Source organism: Monodelphis domestica, chromosome 2 (genome assembly GCF_027887165.1).
Source record: "Monodelphis domestica isolate mMonDom1 chromosome 2, mMonDom1.pri, whole genome shotgun sequence".
In the NCBI taxonomy this organism is placed as follows: Eukaryota; Metazoa; Chordata; class Mammalia; order Didelphimorphia; family Didelphidae; genus Monodelphis; species Monodelphis domestica.
The window spans coordinates 345,945,731-345,958,508 of record NC_077228.1 but is presented as its reverse complement, the minus strand read 5'-3'; positions in this window follow the sequence as shown (position 1 = coordinate 345,958,508).

Below are 12,778 nucleotides of genomic sequence, written 5' to 3'. Positions count from 1 at the left end.
GCATCTATATTCATTAGGGAGATTGGCCTATAGTTTTCTTTCTCTGTTTTTGACCTGCCTGGTTTTGGAATCAGTACCATGTTTGTGTCGTAAAAGGAGTTTGGTAGAACTCCCTCTTTGCTTATTATGTCAAATAGTTTGTATAGTATTGGGGTTAACTGTTCTCTGAATGTTTGATAGAATTCACAGGTGAATCCATCAGGCCCTGGGGATTTTTTCTTAGGAAGTTCTTTGATGGCTTGATGGATTTCAATTTCTGATATGGGATTATTTAAGAATTCTATTTCCTCTTCTGTTAGTCTAGGCAGTTTGTATTTTTGTAGATATTCATCCATTTCTCCTAAATTGGTGTATTTGTTGCCATATAATTGGGCAAAGTAATTTCTAATGATTGCCTTAATTTCCTCCTCATTGGAGGTGCTGTCCCCCTTTTCATCTTTAATGCTGTGAATTTGCTTTTCTTCCTTCCTTTTTTTAATTAGATTGACCAGTACTTTGTCTATTTTGTTTGTTTTTTCAAAGTACCAGCTTCTTGTCTTATTTATTAAATCAATAGTTCTATCACTTTTGATTTTATTAATTTCTCCCTTAATTTTTAGGATTTCTAATTTGGTTTTCTGCTGGGGGTTTTTAATTTGATTGCTTTCGAGTTTTTTCAATTGCATTTCCAATTGATTGATCTCTGCTCTCCCTTGTTTGTTAATATAAGCTTTCAGGGATATGAATTTGCCTCTGATTACCGCTTTGGCTGCATCCCAAAAGGTTTGAAAGGATGTTTCGCCATTGTCATTTTCCTTGATGAAATTATTAATTGTTTCTATGATTTCTTCTTTAACTAAACGGTTTTGGAGTATCATATTGTTTAATTTCCAATTGGTTTTAGATTTGGTTTTCCATGTACCATTACTAATCATTATTTTTATTGCCTTGTGATCTGAGAAGGCTGCATTCATTATTTCTGCTTTTTTGCATTTGTGTGCTATGTTTCTGTGACCTAATGTATGGTCAATTTTTGTGAATGTGCCATGTGGTGCTGAGAAGAAGGTGTATTCCTTTTTATCCCTATTTATTTTTCTCCATATGTCTATTAATTCTAATTTTTCTAAGATTTCATTCACTTCTTTTACCTCTTTCTTATTTATTTTTTGATTTGATTTATCTAAATTTGATAATGGTTGGTTTAAGTCTCCCACTAGTATGGTTTTATTGTCTATTTCTTCCTTCAATTCGCCTAGTTTCTCCATTAGAAATTTGGGTGCTATATTATTTGGTGCATACATGTTGATTAATGATATTTCCTCATTGTCTAGAGTCTCTTTTAACAAAATATAATTACCTTCCCTATCCCTTTTGATCAGGTCTATTTTTGCATTGGCTTTATCAGATATCATGATTACCACTCCTGCCTTCTTTCTATCAGTTGAGGCCCAGAAGGTCTTACTCCATCCTTTAATTCTGACCTTGTGGGTGTCAACCCGCCTCATGTGTGTTTCTTGAAGACAACATATGGTAGGGTTTTGGATTCTAATCCATTCTGCTATTCGTCTACGTTTTATGGGTGAGTTCATCCCATTCACGTTCAAAGTTATGATTGTCATTTGTGGACTCCCTGGCATTTTGATTGCCTTCCCTAATTCTAACCTTTTCTTCTTCGGCTCTACCTTTTAGTCCAGTGATTTACTTTGAATCAGTGCCCCTTGTCCCCTCCCTTGATGTTTCCCTTTTTAGTCCCTCCCTTTTTCTTCCCTCCCCCTCCCCCCTCTCTTTCCCTCCCTTTTTGTTCTCCCTCTCCCCTCCCCCCCCTTGGTTTTCCCTTCTCCTTACCCTTGTTGGGTAAGATAGAATTCAAGATCCCAATGGATCTGGATGTTTTTCCCTCTCAGAGTTGATTTCCCTGAGATTGAGGTTTAAGTAACCCCCCCCCCCCTCTTCCTCTCCTTCTTATAGGAGTTTTCTTCCCCTCCCCTTCCCATGTGAATCTTTGTGTGAGAACCATTATTCTATTTGGTCTTTCTTTACCCCCTATTTATACATTACATTTTCCCCATATGTTAGTATACATAGATTGATATAAATATAGTCCTTATAGAAGAGAGTTTGAGTAAAAGAAGAAGATAACATTTTTCCCTTTCCTTAATATTTACCTTTTCAGGTATTCCTTGCTCTTTGATTTTCGGTATCAAACTTTCCACAGAGCTCTGGTCTTTTCTTTGCAAAAAGTTGGAAGTCTTCTATTTTGTTGAATGCCCATACTTTCCCTTGGAAGTATATAGTTAGTTTTGCTGGGTAGCTGATTCTTGGTTGGAGACCCAGCTCTCTTGCCTTTCTGAAGATCATGTTCCATGCCTTACGATCATTCAGAGTAGAACTTGCAAGGTCTTGTGTGACCCTGATTGGTATTCCTTTATATCTAAATTGTCTTTTTCTGGCTTCCTGTAGGATTTTTTCTTTTGTTTGATAGCTTTGGAATTTGGCAATTACATTCCTGGGAGTTGTCTTTTGGGGGTTTAGTGTAGAAGGTGTTCTGTGAGCTCTGTCAGTGGCTGTATTGCCCCCTTGTTCTAGAATCTCTGGGCAATTTTCTTTGATTATATCTTGTATCACCATGTCCAGTTTGGTGTTTATTTCTGGCTTTTCTGGGAGTCCAATTATTCTTAAATTTTCTCTTCTCCCTCTATTTTCCAGATCTATCACCTTGTCGGTGAGATATTTTATGTTCTCTTCTAATTTCTTGGTGTTTTGGCTTTGCTTTATTAGTTCTTGCTTTAAAGCCTGGTTTTCTTTTACAGTTTGGTCAAACTGGTTTTGTAGATGCATGAATTTCTTTTGCATTATTTCCCACTTTTCCTCCCAGAGGGCTTCCATCTTTTTGGTCATTTCTGATTCAAATTCTTCATGGGTTTGTGGAGAGTTTCTATTTCCTTTGGAAGATTTTGGAGAATTTTCTTGTATATCTTCTTCTATCTGCTCTGTATTTTGTATTTTGGCTCCATAGAATGTGTCCAAAGTCGCCCCTTTCTTCTTATTTTTCTTGGTATTTTGGGGCTTCTGTGCAGTTTGTCATCTCTGAATGTGGAGGATTAGCTTTTCTTATCTCTGTCTGGTGATCAGAGGCTTTAGTCCTGGGCAGATGGTTCTATGAGCTTTCCCTGGGTTAAACTGAATATGCCTCACTGGAACTGGAATGGAAGGGTCGGACCACGAGGCCACACTCTCCCCCCCCCCCCCCCCCCCCCCCCCCCCCCCCCGCTCGCTTTCCGGAAGTTGCCTTCAGAATCGCTGGCCGTGAGGCTGTTTCCTCGGCCTGCGGGGGGATGGGCTGCAGCTTCCCCAAGCTCGAGGGCAAGGACTTTCACTGAGACTTGGATAGCAGGATCCAGCCCCTGAGGCTGTCTTGCCCGCCCTGAGGGTTGCTGTTGTTTAGACCAGCTCTCTGCAGCAGAAGCCCCAGGCAGTAACTTTCACTGGGACTCAGGTAGAAGGCCCTGAGGGTTCTGCTCTCTGAGCCCGGCCGGGCTGCGGCTTCCGGGAGCCTTGGACTCTGCGCTCCTACCCCTGAGGTCCGAGTGATCTCGGGTTCTGGCTTTTGAGGGGAGCCGTACCTTTTGAACCGGGTCCAGGTCCAGGAGGAGGGTTCCCAGGGTCTGTGCTGTTGATCGTTTTGAATTTCGGTGCCTTAGGAGCTTATAGTTTGAGATCGGTTGGGAAGGGTTTTCCGGAGATCTGAACTTTAGCTTTCTCTAAGCCGCCATCTTAACTGGAAGTCTAGTGATCAGGACTTCCCTTCTAAGAGAGAGGATGATCAAGTCCTTCATGACTCCTCAGGATAGTTTTAAGACTAAAAAGATAACAGAGAAAGAGCAGATCCTTATAGCATCCAAATCCCTCTGGAGTCAAACAACTTCCCAGGATAGTTGGGCATCTTCCTGGTGATCTTCAGGGTAGCCTACCTTTTTAAAGAGTAGGGAGGGAGAAACAAGCATTTGTAGGTTCTGGAGTTTCTGGCTATTGGCATGGCATCTTGGGAATTTGTCCAGCCTGCTTTGGACTGAATGCTTCCACATTTTTGTGCCATGGAGAAATCCTCCGACTCTGAAGGTAAAACTCCTGGTTTTTTCCACACTTTGGTCACTCCTCTTGTACTTTCTAATATCTTTCCCTCAGCCAGCAAGACAACCCAACTCCCCTTCCAGCTACCAAGTTCAGATTGCAACATAATTCTGTGATGATGACTATATTGTTGCTTTTCAGTCATTTCAGTCATATCTGACTTTGTGACCCCATTTGGGGTTTTCTTGACAAAGTGTTTGACTATTTCCTTTTCCAGCTCTTTTTACAGTTGAAGAAACTGCGGCCAACAGGGTTAAGTGACTTTCCCAGAGTCATAGAGCTAGTAAGTATCTGAGGCCAGACTTGAACTCAAGTTGAATATTCCTTACCCAAGCCCAGCAGTCTATCCATTAGTTGCCCCAGGTGTGGTAGTATGGAAAAAACACTGACTTGGGAGCTCAGGTCAACCTCATATCCCACATCTAACATTTATTACCTGAGTACATTGGAGGAGATGGGCTGTCATTTAACCTCTTTTGCTTCTTTTTGGTAATCTATGAAATGAGAGGCTTAGATTAAATCATCTTTGAGGTTCCTTCCTGCTATCTGGTCTTATGAAAGGGCAATTTCTGTGGAGAATGATGACAAGTGGTTCTTCATTGTCCCTGATGACAGGACAAAAATAAATTGATTAAAACTACTACAGATGAGACAGGAAAAACTTGCTCATGTCTAGCATTATATCCCTCTTGTAGGAACAGGACAGGATTTACTTTTTTGTCCATGAGAATCCTGGGAACTGTAATATACTCTTGCGTTCAAGAAGGCTGTTCTACTAAGGATAAAATGGTTGAGACATTCTATAAAGAACTTGATGACATCCTCCAGAATAAATCAATATGTACTTTGATCCTGGATTACTTCAAGACAAAGGTGGGAAAAGGTGAGAATAGGGATATATGAGAAAGCATGACTTAGTAAGAAGAATGAGAGAGCCAAGAACAAATATTATACTGATGCCTCATGACTTTATATCATAATCTTTGCGAAAAAACTTGGCAGCTATTGGATATGGTGAACACCAAACAATAAAGAACAAGGTAGATTATATTTCAGTGGAGAGGTGAAAATTGTTATCCATGGGGGAGTTATCTCTGAGTCAGCTTTTCTTATACAGGCAGACCATTGGTTTATAAGAACTAATCTCAGAATTAATAAAAACTAAGAAGGAAGAACAATTAGTAACTGACAATAAATAATGGAAATGAATGGTAGAAATTGCATTTATACTCGCTATGATAATCTTGTCCACAAGTTTGACCAGTGTAAATCAATTTAAATAACAAATAAACCAAAATAGACTAGAAAACACCTTACTCAGAAACATCTGACTTACTTCTTAATGGAGAGAGATGAGTGCCAAAGGTAATAACAGGTTAGAATATAAGATTTTTACAAAATCTTACTAAGAAAGTTGATGAACCATTCTCTTGACCTCCCCATTAGATTAGGAGTTCCTTTAGAGCAGGCATTGTTTCCACCTCACTTTGTTTCTCTAGCTTTTAGCACAATGCTTGGTACATAGAAGACGCTTAAATGGATGACTATCACTGAAATAGCCTCATAAAGCAGAGATAAGTAAAGGTAACCCAAGGGCATTTAAGGAGGAAAATAAAAGGAAAGTAAGCCAAAGAAAAATGGAAATATGTAAAAATTATTAGAAAAACTGTTTACTCTGTCACTTACAGCAGAACCTCCCCACAGTTGTATTCAAATTTCATGACTGTGTTGACAGCTTATAGAAGGGACCTTAACCTGGGGTGAATGGGCAGATTTCAGGGAGTCCAGGAACTTAAAAAAGTTTTTGACAATTATCTTCCAATATAACTGGTTTCTTTTCTAACCTTATATATTTTATTTTATGTATTGAAAAAACTATTATAAGTAGGGGTCTATAGGTTTCACTAGACTGCCATACATGAAAAATGAAGAATTCCTGTTACAGAAGTAGAAATGGCACTAAAGAAAACAAAGACAGGGAAAATGCATATGAGTCAACTATATGTAGAAGAGGTCCATGCTATCGGCAACACAACTGTGAAAGCCTAGGACTAATAAAGGATATATCTAGAATATGGGAAAGATACCAAAGGTATGGGGGATGGTTTCAGGCCTGTTTAAAAACTATCAACATTCTACCAGAATTGCTATGTGGGAGGGAGACATGGAATACAACAATCTCAGAAGAATTAAGAATGAATATTAAATAGAGGGCAATGCAGAGGCTCATGGTAGGCAGAGAAATATTTGGGATGGCAGGTAACTTTGACTTTTCAAAAGAATGAACATTTTAGCAACATCTGGTGGACTCAATGACCTGAGAATGTGGGAGGAATAGGGAAGAATCCCACAGGAGGAGCAGAATAAACAGGATATATTATATTTTGTTGGAGCAAACAGTCAAATGAATTTGGTCACAGATCCATTTGATTTGGATTATTTTTGGATATTGCTAAGAGAGAATATGGAGCCCTCTTCTCTAAAAAACTTGAAAAAAAAAAAAAAGGACAAATACCCCAACTGTGTAAGTCCAGTTCTACCTGGAGGCAAAGGAATGGACAAAATGACCTCCAAAGGTAGACCATTTGTGTACTATGTCACACATGCTGAAGAGTAGGAGGATGAAATGAAACTAAGTGATTTTGAAATGAATGGCCAGGATTGGCATGGGCCCTTGGCAAAATTGACTAAAACTAGTAAAATTTCTCTTTGGTAACTTTCCACCTGGCTCTGGCTTTACTTCCTTCTTAGGTCTTTATTCCTGTTCCTTATCTGCTCAACCTAAAGCACTTATCCTGATTCTTAAATAGATCTAATCCCAGAAAAGTTTTTAACTAATAATTAAACTGTTAATTTATAATGGGAGGGGACCTTTGAGTTTTTTTCTCTAAATGTTTATGAGATCAGTAGTTAGCTTTCCAAAGAGCTCAAAGAAAGAGGAAAAGAACCCAATGCACAAAAAAAAAAATTTATATGAATTAGCAAAGAACTGAAACAAAGAGGATGCCCATAATTGCCAGGCAAATTATGGCATATGAGTGAGTATAATGGAATAATATCCTTAAAGGAATTGTTGATTTGATTTCTTGGATGACTGCACAAAATAGTCTCATAAAGTAGAGAGAAAAAGTAGAAGCATCCCAAGGGCATTTGAGGATAAAAATGTAAGGAAGATCTCAAATAAAAGAAAAATAGGAAGACTTGTATGAACTAATGAAGATTGAAATGAGCAGAATCACAGAAAAACAACTTTGAAAGATTTATGAACTCAAAAGGCTAACCATAATTCCAGTGAAAGAAGGGATGTGGTGGACTTAGTGGTAGAAAATGAGATGCATTGTTGGTGGAGTTGTGATTGGAGATGATCGGTGTTGGAATGAGTTTTGTTTGAGGGTATATATTTTTAGAAAAGTTTTGTTTCTTTCCTTTTTTATCCAATGGACAAAGGGAGGAGGGAGAGGAAATAGATTTTGTTTATGGAAAAAAATTAATTTAAAAAATTGATATTTTGAATGACTTTTTGTTAGCTTTATAACAGTGGTTTTTAAAGCAACAAAAGAAAAATTAATTAACTTGGTTCATCTGAAAATGCACAGTTATAGCATTTAGTAACTGAACAGTTTTAAGTCAAAGTTAATCACTCTTGGAATGTTGTTTTTTAACAGCTTGAATTCCATTAATTCCTGGAATCTAGGGGTGGCAACTACAGGAGAGGCATGCTGTGTTCAGTCAAGGCACTACCCAATTCTAGATTCAGTTTTAAATTACTTATGGGTGGCTCCTACAAGTTTTGGCATCTGTAATTTCATCAAAGAGAAAGAACTTTCATAGAACCAGTTTGGGATGGATGTAGGAGGAGCCCATAGCCAGAAATTTCAGAAGATAAAGACCTATTGACCTATATGCTCATTTTAAACTTAGTCAAGCAAGTTAAAATTTTTTTTCCACCAAAAATATTCTTGGAGACAACAAACTGGGAAATTTTTTTATAGCAAGCATCTCTGACAAAGGCCTCCTTTCTCAAATAAATAGAAAATTGAGTCAAATTTATAAGAACACAAGGCATCTCCCAACTGACAAATAGTCAAAGAATATGAACAGGCAGTTCTCAGATGAAGAAATCAAAACTATCCTTAGTTATAAGGAAAAATGCTCCAAATAACTGCTAGAGAAGTGCAAATTAAAACAACTCTGAGATACCACCTCACATGTATCAGACTGGCTAATATGACAAAAAAGGAAAATGATAAATTTTGGAGAGGGTGTAGTAAAACCAGAACACTAACACACTGTTGGTGAAACTGTGAACAGATACAGTTATTCTGGAGAGAGATTTGAAACCATATCCAAAGGGCTATCAGACTTTGTACATCCTTTGATGCAGCAATACTATTACTAGGTCTGTATCCCAAAGAGATCAAAAAATAGGGGAAAAGACTTGTGCAAAAATATTTACAGCAACTTTTTTTTGTGGTGGCAAAGAACAGGAAATTGAATTGATGCCCATCAATTGGGGAATATCTGAACAAGTTGTGGTATATGATTGTAATGGAATATTTTTGTGCTGTAAGAAATGAGTAAGACAATCACCAAAAAAAAAAGCTAGAAAGACTTATGTGAAGTGATGCAAAGTGAAGTGAACAGAACCAGAACACAGTACATAATAATAGCAATATTGTACACTGATCCACTGTGAATGACTTAACTATTATCAAAAGGTGAGAATCTAGGACAACTCCAAGGGACTCATGATGAAAGGCTCTCTGTGATCATGGAAAGAAATTATGGAGTCTGAATGCAGATTATAGCCTACCAGTCTTCAATTTATTTCCTCTATGAATTTTTCTCGAGTATTAGCAATATGTGACTTCTTTCACAACATGATGAACATGGAGACGTGTATTGTCTGAGAATATATGTACAACCTATATCATAATGCTTGCTGTCTTGGGGAAGGGATAGGAATGGAAGGGGGAAAGAACATGAATGGCAAAATGTCAGAAAATGATTATTAAAAACTGTATTGACATAAATTTTTTAAATTTTAATTTTAATTAAATGAAGTAAACTTTTTTTAAAAGAAGAAAAAAAATTCATGGAGAGCACCTTGGGGGAAGGTGGTTGTATTTGACTCACATATTTCTAGTGGGGCAGCTAGGTGGTACAATGGATAGAGTGCCCGATCTGGAGCAGGAAGACTGATCTTCATGAGTTCAAATCTGTCCTCAGACACTTACTGGATGACTTTAGACAAGTCACTTAACCCTGTTTGCCTCAGTTTCATCATCTGTCAAATATTCTGGAGAAGGAAATGGCAAACCACTCCTTTATCATTTATTTTTATCAAGAAAATTCCAAATGGAGGTCATGAAGGGCATGATTGAAAATGAGCAGCAACAGCCTCTAAATGAATGTCTGCTTTTTATTTTTGCATTTGTAAAGAATATAGGATGAATGTTTACTGTTCTCTTTCCTATTTTCCTTATTATCCATTTTAGCTCTACTACAAGTAGAAAAACTTTGGCAAATTACATCCCTCTTGGGAAGGAAAGTCATCACTCACTTCCCTTTAAAGATGTAATGAAATAATAAACAGACTTTGCATATCAGGTCTGAAATGCTGGCCTCTTCCCTATTCTAGCCATATGATTATTTTTTAGGATTTTAGGATTTAGGACTTTAGGATTTTAAGAGAGATAGATCTCTCTGTCCTTTCCCTAAATTAAAAGAAGGCTTTTCCTGTGGGGAGTTAAGGAACTGTAACAACTGCCTATTAAAGCATCATTGATAACAAACCAACATTTGCTGTAAATTTCTCCATGTTAGGGATCAGGAACACAAGAAGATATAACAAAATTTGTTCTCTGTTCCTCAGAACTTAAAGTTTACTTAGTGAGGCAATATAGGTACATAATTTAGAAAAAAAAAATAACACACGGACAAAAAAACATCTGGCTGGATGTTCCTATGGGATCAGCACTTCTCCCCTGACAAAGTATCCAGGGACGTAGACGTAGTATTATGCTATTATAAGTATCTGTATTAGCAGGTCATCACTCTTTGGGACTATTAATTCTTTGAGAGTAGGAAATAGCTTTTAGCTATTATTTGTATTTCCATGATGCCTAATACAGTGCTCTGCATATAATAACTAGTGTTTACATGACTTTTTAAAAGTTTCCAACACTTCTTTAACATGCTATCTCATTTGATTCTCTCCATCATTTAAAAAATATTATTTAATTAGTCAATTTAGAACATTTTCTGGATGTGAATAGCGTTCTTTCTCATAAATCCCTCAGAATTGTCCTGGATCATTGCATTGCTACTAATAGTGAAGTCCATTACATTTGATTGTACCACAGTGTATCAGTCTCTGTGTACATTGTTCTCTTGGTTCTGCTCCTTTCACTCTACATCAGTTCCTGGAGGTCATTCCAGTACACATGGAATTCCTCCATTTTATTATTCCTTTGAGCCCAATAGTATTCCATCACCAACATATACCACAATTTGTTCAGCCATTCCCCAATTGAAGGGCATCCCCTCATTTTCCAATTTTTGGCCACCACAAAAAGCACAGCTATGAATATTCTATTAATATAAATATAAATATAAATATAAATATTAATAAATATAAAAATGAATATGAATATCAAAAGGCAGACAGTCTTTTAGCACCCTTGGGTCATAGTTCCAAATTGCCCTCTAGAATGTTTGATCAATACACAACTCTACCAGCAATGCATTAATGTCCCAAATTTGTCCCATCCCTTCCAACATTTATTACTATACTTTGCTGTCATGTTAGCCAATCTTCTAAGTGTGAGGTGATACCTCAGAGTTTTTTTGATTTGCATCTCTCTGATTATAAGAGATTTAGAAATTTTTTTTCATGTGCTTAATAATAGTTTTGATTTCTTTATCTGAAAATTGCCTATTCATGTGCCTTGCCCATTTATCAATTGGGGAATGACTTGATTTTTTTTATACAATTGATTTAGCTCCTTATAAATTTGAGTAATTAGACCTTTGTCAGAGGTTTTTGTTATGAAGATTGTTTCCCAATTTGTTGCTTCCCTTCTAATGTTTATTGCATTGGTTTTGTTTGTTCAAAACATTTTTAATTTAATGTAATAAAAATTATTTATTTTACATTTTGTAATTTTTTCTAACTCTTGCTTGGTCTTAAAATCTTTTCTTTCTCAAAGATCTGACACGTATACTATTCTATGTACACCTAATTTACTTATAGCTTCCTTCTTTATATTCAAATCATTCACCCATTTTGATTTTATCTAGGTGTAGGATGTGAGATGTTGAACCAAACCCAATCTCTCCCATACTGTCTTCCAATTTTTCCCAGCAGTTTTTGTCAAATAGTGGATTTTTGTCCCCAAAGCTGGGATCTTTGGGTTTATCATAGACTGTCTTGCTGAGGTCACTTACCCCAAGTCTATTCCACTGATCCTCCTTTCTGTCTCTTAGCCAGTACCATATTGTTTTGATGACCGCTGCTTTATAGAATAGTTTGAGATCTGGTACTGCTAGGCCACCTTCCTTTACATTTTTTTTTCATTATTTCCCTTGATATCCTTGATCTTTTGTTCTTCCAAATGAACTTTGTTATGGTTTTTTCTAATTCAGTAAAAAAGTTTTTTTTTTTTTGTGGTTCAATGGGTATGGCACTAAATAAGCAAATAGTTTGGGTAGGATTGTTATTTTTATTATGTTATCTTGTCCTACCCATGAGCAATTAATGCTTTTCCAATTTTTTAGATCTAGTTTTAATTGTGTGGAGTGTTTTGTAGTTGTGTTCATAAAGTTCCTGTGTTTGTCTTGGCAGATAGATTCCTAAGTTGTCTAAGGTGATTTTAAATGGAATTTCTCTTTCTAATTCTTGCTGCTGAGATGTGTTGGAATTATATAGAAATTCTGATGATTTATGTGGGTTTATTTTGTATCCTGAAACTTTGCTAAAGTTGTTGATTATTTCTACTAGCTTTTGGTGGATTCTCTAGGATTCCTTAAGTAGACCATCATATCATCAGCAAAGAGTGATAGATTGGTCTCCTCATTGCCAATTTTAATACATTCAATTTCTTTTTCTTCTCTAATTTCTCTGGCTAGTGTTTCTAGTATAATGTTAAATAATAGAGGTGATAATGGGCATCCTTGTTTCACTCTTGATCCTATTGGGAATGCATCTAGTTTATCCCCATTGCAGATGATGTTGACTGATGCTTTTAGATATATACTGTTTATTATTTTTAGGAAAGACCCTGCTATTCCTATACTTTCTAGTGTTTTCAATAGGAAAGAGTGTTGCATTTTGTCAAAAGCTTTTTCTGCATCTATTGAGATAATCATGTGATTTTTGTTGGTTTGCTTGTTGATATGGTCAATTATGCAGATGGCTTTCTTAATATTGAATCAACCTTGCATTCCTGGTGTAAATCCCACCTGATCATAATGAATAACCCTCGTGATCACTTGTTGGAGTCTTTTTGCTAGTATTCTATTTAAGATTTTTGTATCTATGTTCTTTAGGGAGATTGGTCTATAGTTTTCTTTCTCTGTTTTTGAACTTCCTGGCTTTGGAATCAGAACCATATTTTTGAGTCATAAAAGGAATTTGGTGAACTCCTTTGTTTATTCTGTCAAATAG